This window comes from Callithrix jacchus, chromosome 2 (genome assembly GCF_049354715.1).
Source record: "Callithrix jacchus isolate 240 chromosome 2, calJac240_pri, whole genome shotgun sequence".
Taxonomy (NCBI): Eukaryota; Metazoa; Chordata; class Mammalia; order Primates; family Cebidae; genus Callithrix; species Callithrix jacchus.
In genome coordinates, this window is record NC_133503.1 from 116,062,384 (window position 1) to 116,076,476 (window position 14,093).

Consider the following 14,093-nt stretch of genomic DNA (forward strand, 5'->3'; position numbering starts at 1 on the left):
GGAACAGAAATCAGTATATTGATGAAATATCTTCAGCCCCATATTTATTGCAGCACTAGTCACAATAGCCAAGATATAAAATCAACCTAAACATCTATCAGCAAATGAATGGATAAAGAAAATGGGGTATACAGTCATGTGCCACATAGTGACATTTTGATCAACTAAAGACCACATATATGATAGTGGTCCCATATGATTATAATGGATCTGAAAAGTTTCTGTTGCCCAATGATGTCATAACTATCATATGAGTGTAATGCATTACTTATGTTTGTGATAATGCTAGTGTAAACAAACCTACCAGTTTTATAAAAATAAACATAGTTATGTACAATGCATATAATGCATAGTAGTTGAATATGATAATAAATGACTATGTTACTGGTTTATGTATTTACTATATATTTCATTATTATTTTGGCATATTCTTCTACTGATAAGAAAAATACAGTTAACAGTAAAACAGCTTCAAGCAAGTCCTTCAGGTGATCTTCCAGAAAGAAGCATTGTTATAGGATATTTAAAAAAAAAAGCATTGTTAATACTGCTCCATCCTTATTATTGCCCGTGAAGTCCTTCCAGGGGGACAAAATATAGATGTGGAAGTCTGTGATATTGGTCATCCTGACCCTGTGTGGGCCTAGGCTAATGTGTGTGTTTGTTTTTTATTTTTTAACTAAATAGTTTAAAACATTTAAAAAAGTCTTAAAATATTTTTTAAAACTTACAGAATAAGGCTATAAAGGTACATATTTTGTATAGTGTGTCTTATGCTGTGTTATTACGTGAAAGTAAAAAAAAATTAAGTTTATAAAGTAAAAAAGTTACAGTAAGCTGATTAATTTATTATTGACAAAAGAAAAATACTTTTTACAAATATAGTATAACCTAAGTATACAGCGTTTAAATAGTCTACAGTAGTGTGCAGTAATGTCCTAGGCCTTCACATTCACTCACCATTTGCTGACTCACCCAGAGCAACTTCCAGTCCTGTAAGCTACATGTATAATAACTGTCCTATACTGGTGTACCATTTTTCTTTGTCTTTTGTATTATATTTTACTGTACATTTCTATGTTTAGATACACAAATACCATTGTGTTGCAATTGCCTGCATTATTTAGTACAGTCACGTGTTGTACCAGTTTGTAGCCCAAGAGCTATAAGCAATACCAATAAAACTATACCATCTAGGTTGGTGTAAGTATACTATATGTTGTTCACACAATGAAAACATCGCCTAATGATGCACTTCTCAGAATATATCACCATCTTTAAGTGATACATGACTATATACAGAATGAGATGTGTTTGTCTTGGATATCAGGGTAATTCTGTCATCATAGAATGTGTTGGAAAGGTTTCTTTCCTTCGTTTCCTGAAATAGCTATTAATTTCTTTCTAAACATTTTTATGCATCATATGACATGTGTAATATTGTGTTTTTTCTTTCATTCAGTAAAATATATTTTCTAATATTGCTGTCACTTTTTTTAATGCATTGGTTACTTAGAAATGTGTTATTTAACTTCCAAATACTGTGGGTATTCTAGATTTCCTTTCTGCTATTGATTTCTAATTTAATTCAGTTGTGCTCATAAAACATATGTCTTATGATTTTATTGTTTTAAAATTTATTGAGACTTGTTTATGACCTAGGAACATGGTCTATTTTGGAGAATGTTCTTGATGTTTGCAAAAAAAAAAATGTGTTTTCTCAGCCAGCATCATCCTGAATGGGCAAAACTGGGAACATTCCCTTTAACAACTGGGACAAGAAAAGGATGCCCTCTTGCACCACTCCTATTCAACATAGTATTGGAAATCCTGGCCAGAGGAATAAGGCAAGATAAGGAAAGAAATGGCATCCAAATAGGAAGAGAGGAAGTCTTACTATCCCTGTTTGCAAATGACATGGTTGTATATGTAGAAAACCACATAGTCTCAGCCCAAAAGCTCCTTTAGAGGATTAAAAAAAAAACTTCAGCAAATTTTCAGGATATAAAATCAACATATAAAAATTGCTAGTATTCCTATACACTGACAACAACCAAGCATGGAACACAATCCCATTTGCAGTTACCACAGAAAGAATAAAATACCTAGGAAAACAGCTAAACAGGGAGGTGAAAGATCTCTACAATGACAATTACAAAACACTGATGAAAGAAATCAGAGATGACACAAACAAATGGAAAAACATTCCATGCTCATGGATTGATAGACTCAATATCATTAAAATGGACATACTGCCCAGAGCAATTTACAGATTCAGTGTTATTCCTATCAAACTACCAATGACATTCTTCAGAGACTAGAAAACTATTTTTAAATTTATATGGAACAAAATGAGCCCAAATAGCCAAGGCAATCCGTAGCAGAAAGAACAATGCCAGAGGCATCACATTACCCAATTTTTAACTACTACTGGGCTATAGTAACCAAAACACCATGTTACAATATAAAAACAGACCCACAGACCAATGGAAAAGGATAGAGAGCCCAGAAATATGGCCACATACCTACAATCATCTGATCTTTGTCAAAGTTGACAAAAACAAACAATGGGGAAATGATCCTTTTCAATAAATGCTGCTGGGATAACTGGCTAGCCATATGCAGAAGGTTGAGGCTGGACCCCTTACTTATATGGTATACAAAAATTGACTAACCTGGATTAAAGACTTAAATGTAAAACCCAAAACTATAAGTCCCTGGAAGACAACCTAGGAAATACAGTTCTGGTCATAGGAACTAGCAAAGATTTCATGACAAAGATGCCAAAAGCAATTGCAAAAAAAAGCAAAAATTAACAAATAGTACCAAATTAAACAAGAGCTTCTGCACAGCAAAAGAAACCACAAACAGAGTAAAAAGATAACCTACAGAGTGGGAGAAAATATTTGCAAACTATACATCTGACAATAAAGTCCAGGCTGAGGCGGTCTGAGATAAAGATGCAGAACATGTTGGGAACTGGAGCAAAGATAACTCTTGTTATACTTTAACAAAGAGACAGGTGGCATTTTGCCCCTGCCCTAGAGATTTGTGGCACTTTGAACTTGAGATAGATGGTTTAGTGCACCTAGTGGAAGAAATTTCTAGGCAGCAAAGCATTTAGGATGTAACCTGGATTCTCTTAAAAGCATTCAGCTTTAGACATTCACAAAGAGATGGTTTGGAATTGAAACTTATTTTAAAATGGGAAGCAGAGCATAGAAGTTTAGAAACTGTAGTTAGATGAAGTGATAGTAAAGAAAAACCCATCTTCTGAGGAAAAATTCAAGCAACTGCAGAAATTTGCATAAGTAGTAAGAGGCTTGATGTTAGTTGCCAAGATAATGGGGAAAATGTTTTCAGGGCACATCACAAGTCTTCACATCAGCTCCTCCCATCACAAGTTGGGAAGCCTAGGAGGAAAAAATGGTTTCATGGGCTCGGCTAAGGGCCTTGCTCCTGTGTGCAGTCTTGGGACTTGGTGCCCTGTGTACCAACTGTGGCTAAAAGGGACCAATGTACAGCTCAGGCCATTGCTTCAAAGGGTGGAAGCTTCGAGCTGTGGCAGCTGACGCATGGTGTTGGGCCTGTGGTTGTACAAAAATAAAGAATTGAGCTTTGAGAACCTCGGCCTAGAATTCAGAGGATGTGTGGAAATGCATGGATGTCCAGGCAGATGTGTGTCGCAGGGGTGGAGCCCTCATAGAGAACCTCTGCTAGGGCAGTGCAGAAGGGAAATGTGGAGTGAGAGCTCCCCACAGAGTCTCCACAGTGGTCACTGCCAAGTGGAATGTGAAAAGAGAGCCACCATGCTCTAGACCCCAGCATGGTAGATCCACCAACAGCTTGCACCTTGCACCTGGAAAAGCCACAGACACTCAATGCCTGCCTGTGAAAGCAGCCAGAAGGGGGACTATACCCTGAAAAGTTGCAGGGGCGGAGTTGCCCAATGCTGTGGGAGCCCACCTCTTACATCAGCATGCCTCGGGTGTGAGACATGAAGTCAAAGAAGATTATTTTGGGGCTTTAAGATTTGACTACCCTGCTGGATTTTTGGAGCTTTAAGATTTGACTGCCCTGCTGGATTTTGGACATTTTGGAGCCTGTAGCCCCTTTGTTTGGGTCAATTTCTCCCATTTGGAATGGATGTATTTACTTAATGCCTGTACCCCTACTGTATCTAGGAAGTAATTAACTTGCTTTTGATTTCACATAGGCAGAAGGGACTTGCCTTATCTCAGATGAAACTTTGGACTGTGGATTTTTTAGTTATTGCTGAAATGAGTTAAGATTTTGAGGGACTGTTGTGAGGCTTGATTGGTTTTGAAATGTGAGTACCCAAGATTTGGGAGGGGCTGGGGCAGAATGATATGGCTTGGCTGTGTCCCCACCCCAATCTCATCTTGAATTATAGCTGCTATAATTTCCACATGTCATGGGAGGAACCCATTGGGAGGTAACTGAATCAAGGGGGTGAGGCTTTCCCATGCTGTTCTTGTGATAGTGAATAAGTCTCATGAGATGTGATGTTTTCATAAATGGGAGTTCCTTGGCACAAGCTCTGTTGCCTCCTGCTGTGTAACACATAGAGTTCCTTGGCACAAGCTCTGTTGCTCCTCCTTCACCTCTTCAACTTCTGCCATGATTGTGAGGCCTCCCCAGTCATGTGGAACTGTGAGTTCATTATACCTATTTTTTTTTAGAAATTACCCAGTCTCTATCATTTCTTCATAGCAGTGTGAAAATGGACTAATACAGTCTCTAATGTGAAAAACCATTTTTTTCTTCAAATGTCAAGTAGTCCTTGGCTATTCATTCATATTAGAAAAAAGAAAATATAAGACTACATAGAAATTATTTGGATAACACTGATTTTACTGGTATACTTTGCTTTAGAGTAAACAGATGGGGAACAATCAGTATGCTAAAGTCAGCTAAAGACCAGAATGAAGCAGGCTTTTTTGCCGGTGTACCCATGCCAGTGCTTACTTTTATAGTTTTGTAGACAGTTAATGCAAGTCTTGAAGCACATCACTTCTTTCATTTATTTCCCTTTACTCACAGTCAGATCTTTAAAGACAAAAAAAAAAAAAAAAAAAAATCACAAAGTAGTAGCGTGCACAAAAAGGTAGGAAAGGGAGATTCAGTGTTTCTTGAGCAAACCTTCAATGGATTGTGTTTTTTAGCCTCACTTTTTACTCCACACTCTGCCATGGATATCAGGTCATTCTTTTAATTGCAGCCCTCTTTGCACACATTTTAGAGTTTAGCTTTTTCTATTCTATTTCTTCTGTGAATGCTGTTTCATCTCTCTTGCCTTTTATAAATTTGTGGTAATGACTCACTGTCTCCATTTTTGTGGGTTTATATTTCTCCTCTCCATAATATAACTTCATTACCTTTTTAAGGGATATCTGGGGACAGAAGGAAATGTATGCTGCTTGAGCTTCCTAACCAAAAATTTTATTCACATAATTTTAAAGTTTTAATATAAGGCTTACTTGCTTTTTAGTCCTATTTTCTTCTCCTTTTAAATATTTTCTACATTGCTTTCCTTTTTCATAATTGCTGTTTATAGTAGATTATGGAAATGTTTTTAAAGAAACTTTATTAGTATGGTTATTACTATTTTAGTTACTACTTCTTTCTCTTTCTTTATGCATTCCTTCATCCCACCATCACACACATTTGCCTTTCCTTAAATAACCAGTGTTACCAACATTGACAGTGTGTAGAATATTAAGTATAATTGTTTCCTTTGTCAAACTAATTGACTGAAAGCTATGAAGAAGCACCATTTGCTCTAAAGCAGGCTGACATTGTCATCAAGAAAAAAAATTCAGTTATGTATTGATTTTACAAGAAATCAATGTGATTTCAGGTATGGAGTATAGGTGATGTGCTTTATCTCAGTAATGGCTTCCTTGCATTGGCATCCTTACCTTAGTTCTTAGATAGAACTGAACCATTTTCCTCATTATAATGCCATTTTTTCCTTTTGTTTTTCAACTATTTCTCAGGGTGGCGAAGTTGTCCATGAGAATTTATGTCTGTTTCTGATTAAATGGAATTTGTCTTGGGATAATGGATGTTAGTAATATTTAAGGACTTGTATACTAGACACCATAGAAAGACAGGCAATATGAGGACAATTAGTAAATGCTATAAGAAGCCATTGGAGGCTGGGCACAGTTGCTCATACTTGTAATCCCAGCATTTGGGAGGCTGAGGCAGGCAGATCACTTGAGGTCAGGAGTTTGAGACCAGCCTGGCCAACACTAAAAAACCCTGTCTCTACTAAAAATGCAAAAATTAGCTAGATGTAGTGGCACATGCCTATAGTCCCAGCTACTCTACTGGGGAGACTGAGGCAGGAGAATCACTTGAACTTGGGAGGCAGAGGTTGCATTGAGCTGAGATCGCACCACTGCACTCGAGCCTGGCAACAGAGTGAGACTCTGTCTTAAAAAAAAAAAAAAAAAAAAAAGAAAGAAACCATTGGAGTCTACCTCATATCCATTTCCTAGGCAATCTAACGTAGCCAAGAGATCATTTTGGCTGCTCATAGATAACAAAATATCCTTTTATTATTATTATTATTATTTAATGCATTTACTGTTTGATGTTTTTTGCTTTTCTTTTTTATAGTAAGACAAGATAAAGAAATAAAAACTATAAATTTTGGAAATAAAGAAATAAAGCCCATTATTTGTACATAATGTAAAACTACAGGAAAAAATAAGAGTTTATGAAATATCCTGGATGAACCTATCAACCTACCAAAATTATACACATAATACATATATAAACAAAAAAAGGAAAAGTTTTCTGCAAAGAGATATGATATTCAAAACATGGAGTGCCTGGAAATAAATACAACATAACAAGAGATGTACACAACTCCTATGGGAGGCTGGGCGCTGTGGCTCATGCCTGTAATCCTGTAATCCCAATGCCTTGAGAGGCCAAGGTGGGTGGATCACCTGAGGTCGGTAGTTTAAGGCCAGCCTGGCCAACATGGTGAAACCCCGTCTCTTAAAAAAAAAAAAAAAAAAAAAAATCCTATGGGGAAAATAATAGAGCATTATTTTGTAATATGAAGACCTCAATAAGTAAAATTATATATATTACACGTGACTTGGAAAACTCAATGCTATACACTTGCCCAACTTTGATAGAGATTCAAAGTAATATCTGTCAGATTCCTAACTGTCTTTGTTTTGGTGAGCGGGGGCAAACCAAATTATATAAAAAGGCAATTGTCAATAGCTAAGAATAACAGTAGTATACTTTGGTGCAGGAAAAGACAAATATATCAGTGGAAGCTTATTAGTGAAAGAATAGTGCATGGATCCACAGCATTAGTGGCATTACCTGAGACCTTGTTAGAAATGCAAAATCTCAGGCCCCAGCACCAAATCAACTTAATCAGAACCCATTTGTAACAAGATTGCCAGAAATCTGTTTTCAACAGGATCACCCAGAAGAGTGGGGAAAAAATGGTTTTAATAAATAATCTAGAGTAAATAATAACAGGAAAAAAAGGCATTTGGATTAAATAGCATTGCTTGTTTTATATGGTGCAACTTCACATTACTTTCTTCATAATACATTTCTTTAGGAAAGATCAATTTTTAGTGATAATAGAAGGGATGTTTTAAATATGCATTCTCCAAGGTGCCCCTATTACCTGTGTGGCTATCATCTATGGACCATCTTGTTAATAAGCTTTTCTTAGGTACCTAATCTTCAGGATGTCTTTGTGTATTCCCAGCATCTCTTCTTCTTGACTCAAGTCCATGTGTCATGATTTAATGATAGTACTGTCACTAGCAATCTAGGCAACTAATGTGAATATGCCCTCCATCCCATTGTGGCAGTGATAAAGTTTTGTCCAATTATTTTACAGGTACATTTTACATACTTTGGAAAAAAACTTTGCTGAAGATATTAAAGAAGAGATAGTTCTGCTGACAACTTGTGAGGAAATAATTTTCTGCCTCCTCAGGATTAGAAGATCTGTTTATTCTTAGTGTCTTCTGAAATAAAATTAGGTAAGAAATGTTTTTCTTCATATTTTGAATAATTTGTACTGTGCCTACTCAGTTTCTTTGAAAGCTTCTAGAATTCTATTCCTTTGGCCTCTGAGAGAATACAGTTAGCATTCTTCTTTAGGAAGTTAGAGGGCCAGACAGCTGTCAGCTTTATGATTTACCTGATCTCCAGTGTTAGGGAAAGCACAATTCAATTTTTAACCAAGTCTTCTACACAGCACTGCAGCAGGGACGCCAGCATTTCTCTTTATGTTTCTTTCTTTGAAATTCCCCATTCTATGCAAACAGTATACTTTTATTTTTAAATTCTTTGTGTGAGATGAAACCACCACTAACTGACTTTACTTGCCTTTAGTTCAAAATCAATGAACTGAATAAAATAATTCATATTTCTGTTACCCTTTCTCATTTCTAGAAAATAAAATACCACTGCTTGTTTAACTTGTGACTTGTCTAAACACGTTGAAAGCATTGACTATAAGGCATAACACTCAGACTCTGAAGGGGAACTGTGACAAATTCAGTCAAAAGGGAAAAGAGGAATAATTTATAAGAGGCACTGCAGATAATGATGCCAGCCAGTTATTTTAAAATGCATCCATCTCACCTTTTAATGAATTAGATTTGTCAACAGCAAATGTTTTATGCACTACTTCTAATAAAAGTGGCATGCTAGGTATGCAGTGCTTTGAGGTTCGCTTCTTCAAAGCTTTAGTGTATCTTCAATTCAAAGATTTTTTAAATAATAGATATTAAAAAGTATATTTAAATAATATTAAGGTTGTGACACAAACACCAAATGACAAAATTCAGGAGTTTCAAAGCAGAGGCTGACGTGCTATCACGATTTCACATTAGAACTGTTTTTTAAATTAGGAATATAACAGGCTGATTTGGGTATTGTATGTCAGTTTAACTTTAAATTCTCTGGTTGTTTTGGTTGGTGTCACAACCTTAATGTCAACTTTTCAAATAGGTTTCTACATTTCCTTTGGTTCGGGTCATTAAAAAATGCATGTGATAAATCTAAGAGGCATAAATAGGTCATACAGAAGTGGAATTCCTTGCTCCTCTGGAGGTGAGAGACAGCTAATTTATAAATGGAAAACAGTTAGCTTAGGCATTTCCAGTAAATGTTTGGTTTTCAGTATTTGTTTAATAAAAATGTAAACCCAAATAACAAGACATGATATTGGTATAATTCTATTCAAATTCTATTCCTCTTGTACCTCTAATCCTAATGATTTTATCTTGTTGGTGTTATCACCTCTGTAGATATAAAAAACCACGTTTCACTATTGATTTATTTTTTCACTAAAAGCACAAGTTTAATTTCATTTTGTGAATACTTATATGATATAATTGAGTACAGGTAAGCCCTGCCTTGCAAACTTACATCTGGCAGTCCTTTTAATAAAGTATCATTATGCAGAGTTTTTGGTAAAATCTTACTATTTTAAAGTAACACTTGTCATAGAAAGTAAAATGAAAGTAAAATCTTATGTGTTGTGCATTTGTTTAAAAAATCTAGTACCACAGCAGACTAAGGAGCAGTCAGGAACACCAATCTGTAGGGAAAGAGAAAGGAGACAGAGGAAAGAATAATCTACTCACCCAGATCCCTCCCTTTTTCTTGATTCTTATCTGTCATGATTTGACAGAGCAGGTCTGTATGGCCTATGTTGAATATAGTTTTAATTTAGAAAAATAATGTAATAGAATTTGTACTACAATTGTTTTTTTAATCATCTATGTTAAACAAAAGATAAAAGGATAGGCAAATTATCTATTGACCTTTACATGTTGACTCTTAAAGATACTCACCAACCAAAACACTTTCTAGCTCTCATCTTCTTTTAGATTAAAACACCTGGCTCTGGTTTTAATCAATGACTGGGTAACATTAGTCTTTCTTTTCTAATGTACTCCATTCCTTCTATGTCTTTATTTTTCAACCAGTGTTGAAATAAATTTCTTACAGTTTTTATTTGGGAAGTTACTATAAAATTTTATCTTCATTTGTGGTCCTAACTCTGCTTTTCCTGTGTATTGGCTCCGTTGATATATCATTATTATTAAATCACCATATTTTTGATAAATAATATTCTTTTAAGCCTCAGTTCTCAAAGGCAAGAAGTAATTTTGCTGCATTGTATTATAGTTTGAATATGTGTACAGTTGTCTGTGAAGGCGTTGATTAAATCTTCTGAATTCATTAAAAGTATAGCAGTGTTCTTCCTTGAACAAAATTTAAAATCATTGTTTAAAATATTTAAAATCATTGTTATTGTTGATATTAATACTACTACTGATATATATTTCCTTAAATAAAAATTTTAAACTATTATCGGCTTTTTCAAAATTCAGTGGAAGGTGTTCAAATAAATGAACTCAGTGCGTACCTGCAATATAGAAAAGTTTTCTGGCAGAGAAACAAAGTATGCTCTTTAAACACCATAGACCAAGCCAGCTTTATGCAAATTTATTTAGAGCACTTTCAGATTTATGTATTTAATAAAGCTGGGTAGTGATTCTAACTTATGTATTGAATGCCCTTCATTGTACAGTGATGTTCTTTTGACTGCCTGGAAAAGAATGATGACATTTTATTTAATGTTTCTGCTAGATCAGTCAACTCTGTAAATGGCTTTCTAATGGGATACAATATATGCTTTTAATATTTTTCAATAATACTAGGAGATAACATTTATTGAGTTCTTTCTATGTGCTAGAGACTGTTCGATGTGCTATCTATGGATTATTCCATGTAATCTTGATAACAACCCTTTAATGATCTCACTCTTTCACAGATGTAGTAGAGGCATATAAGGAGAAGGTTATACAACTAGTAAGCAAGGGATCTGGGATCGAAACATAAGCAGTGTGACTCCAGAGTTTGAACTCTGAACTTTTGTGACTCAGAGAATGATCTTCAGGCCAGCAGTGTCATCCTCACCCAGGAACTTGTTACAAATGCAGAATCTCAGAGCTGCTGAAAATCTTCATTTTTAACAATGTACTTAGGTGATTGGCACATGAAAAATTGAGACACACAGCTATAAACCACTATACTATTCTTGCCTTGAAATCTTGCCTAAGTATCTTTTAAAACACATTTTTATTTTTCTGTATGATGATGAATTCCTATTTGATGCTAATTTTGGAATTCTTGTTATATTTCAAGTGCATTATAATGAGCTCTAATAACCAAACATAAGCAGGGATGCAAGGTAGTCCTAATTTATCTTAAAATCAATTGTATAAAGAACAGAAAAAGAAAATCTCAGAACATAAACAGAAAGCATTTATATAGAGGCAAGTAATTGTTCCAACATTTAAGACTCTCTTAAAATCATAGTGTAGCCCACTGTCTTTGAGTATAGATTCTGGAGATAGGCGGCTTGGATTTGAAGCTCACCTCCTATTTCTAGCTGTGGGATCTCAGCAAAGTTACGTAATTTTTATCTGGGAAATGAGGTATAAAGCCACAGTCTACAGAATAGTAAGGATTAAATTAGTTAATGCATGTAAAGGATTTAGAAGGAACCCTCTAATGAGATAAGTGAATAAATATTAACTGCTGTTGTTCTTAGCTATTATTTCCATCTTTGAATTGAATAGATTCACATCTCATATTTCTTGGCTATCTATTGGCAAGAAGTTGACAAATACTTTTTGTTGGCAGAGCTCACCACATAAAGGGATGTCTTTGCTGTTAGAGTCCAAACCACAAACTTCAGTTTTTGTATTTTCTGAAAACTCTTCCTGTGGCACTTTTTCTGTTCATGAGTTCTGCTAAATGCCACTTGATTATGATACTTAACCAGTTAAATTTAGTGAAATTAGTTCAAAGTCAAAATGGAATGAGTTAACAGTATGTTGTAATTTTAAATAAACATGCTTCTAAACTAAGTAAAAATAATGAGTACGTGAGTCCATTTGGCCAACCTCTTACGTAAGTAATACAGAAAAATTAGATAAAGAATATTTGTGGGCTGGGCACGGGGGCTCAAGCCTGTGATCCCAGCACTTTGGGAGGCCGAGGAGAGTGGATCACGAGGTCAAGAGATCAAGACCATCCTGGTCAACATGGTGAAACCCCGTCTCTACTAAAAATACAAAAAAAAATTAGCTGGGCATGGTGGCGCATGCCTGTAATCCCAGCTACTCAGGAGGCTGAGGCAGGAGAATTGCCTGAACCCGGGAGGCATGAGCCGAGATCATGCCATTGCACTGCAGCCTAGGTAACAAGAACGAAACTCCGTCTCAAAAAAAAAAAAAAAAAAAAAAAAAGAATACTTGTTTAAAGGCTGAATGCTCTCAAATCTAGTTTGTTTCCTTCTGGATGAACATAATTCTGAAATGATCATGATAGTCTTTAGGGGAATAATGGTTTGGTGTATTAGTAGTCACTTAACAAGTTTTCAGAAATATATCTATATGTGAAGTGAGTTTGCGTGTTATTGAAAAGTACCATTTTGAAAGCTGATTTATAAAAGGTATTGAGATAAAAATGCTTAGTTAAAAGGATGCCCCGGGAAACTTTTCAATTGCCAAAGAGAGTTTAGTTCACTAGGTCTGGGATAGGGCCCAGGTATCTAAATTTTTAACAAGTGTCCTGATATTTTGGCTTAAATTGGTTTTGGACTACATTTTGAGATACACTGCCGTAAAGGGTAAAGACATGTATTGAAATAAGCTTTTGTTGACTTCACATTTATTTTTGCAATGTTGTTCTCTTTGATACTGTTTTGTTCAGCCTATGACCCGACTTTATCTTCTTTGTCTCTTTTCCTACCCTCTGTTAGTAGCTCCCAACCCTTCATTTTCTGCTTTTTTCTTTTTTACCTTTTCTTAAAAATATCTCTTCTGGATTTTTCAGTCATAGCTTTACAGATGGTTCTATAAAATGATCATAAATGGCTCTTTTTAATCTAAAAAACTCAAAGCCAAACTACAGATGCTGAAATCAACTTAAAAGCTATAGGCAGCATTAAAAAGAAAGAAAAAAAATGAATAGAAAATAGAGCAAGCATTAAGAATAAGTAATGATTTGTGAAGCTTTAATTTAAGATATGTCTATATACACGTGTTAAATTGCTGTGCATCTTTTTTTTTTTTTTTCCTGAGATGGAATCTCCTCTGTCACTCAGGCTGGAGTGCAGTGGCGCCATATCAGCTCACTGCAACCTCAGCCTCCCTGGTTCAAGCAATTGTCCTGCCCCAGCTTCCCAAGTAGCTGGGATTATAGGCGTGTGTCACCATACCTGGCTAATTTTTTTGTATTTTTAGTAGAGACGGGGTTTCACCATATTGGCCAAGCTGGTCTTGAACTCCTGACCCTGTGATCTGTCTACCTCGGCCTCCCAAAGTACTGGGATTACAGGCATAAACCACCACACCTGGCCCGCAGTGCATCTTTAAAATAAGTGGGTCATTGTTCAACAAATTCAACAGCTTTTTTTTTTTAAGGAGAGTTGAGTTTTTTCTTTTAATTATAACTAAAATCTTGGTCATTTCATTTATTAGCTCTGTACCTTACATATTTAAGGTTAGTTGAAAAGTATTATAATTTATAAATGTAAAGTGCCATTATTGAGTAAATAGATTTTTACGTGAGTAGATGTGTCTCTTCTCTCACCAACTAATGAAGCAGCACTCACTATAAGTTAATTTTATTAATACATGTGTATTAGTCCATTTTCTGTTGCTCATTACAGAATACCTGAAACAGGACAATTATAAAGAAAAGGAATTTATTTCTTGCAGTTTTGGAAACGGAGAAATCCAAAGTCAAGAGGTCACATCTGGTGAGAGCCTTCTTGTTTGTGGGGCCTCGCTACAGAGTACAGAGGTGATGCAGGTGGTCACATGGTGAGGGGGCTGAGCATACTTGTTCAAGTCTCTCTTTCTCTTCTTATAAAGCCACCAGTCCCACTCCCATTAATCTATTTAACCCTTTAATCTAGTAATCCATAATTCATGTATGGATTACTCCATTCATGAGGGCTCTGCTCTCATGACCCAATCACCTCTTAA

General features: G+C 35.5%; 1 protein-coding gene across 21 annotated transcripts in view; it reads left to right on the plus strand.

The window, feature by feature from the left end:
* The window catches only part of KIAA0825 (KIAA0825 ortholog), a 451,052-nt gene that overhangs the window by 22,512 nt on the left and 414,447 nt on the right, over positions 1-14,093 (plus strand). For 20 of the 21 annotated variants that reach the window (XR_008479837.2, XR_013532229.1, XR_013532230.1 and 17 more), the window contains exon 2: positions 7,910-8,054. The gene's annotated coding sequence lies outside the window, so the exon portion shown is untranslated. Of the gene's footprint in view, positions 1-7,909; positions 8,055-14,093 lie in introns of those variants that run through there. The other variant, XM_078365159.1, reaches the window with a different exon arrangement.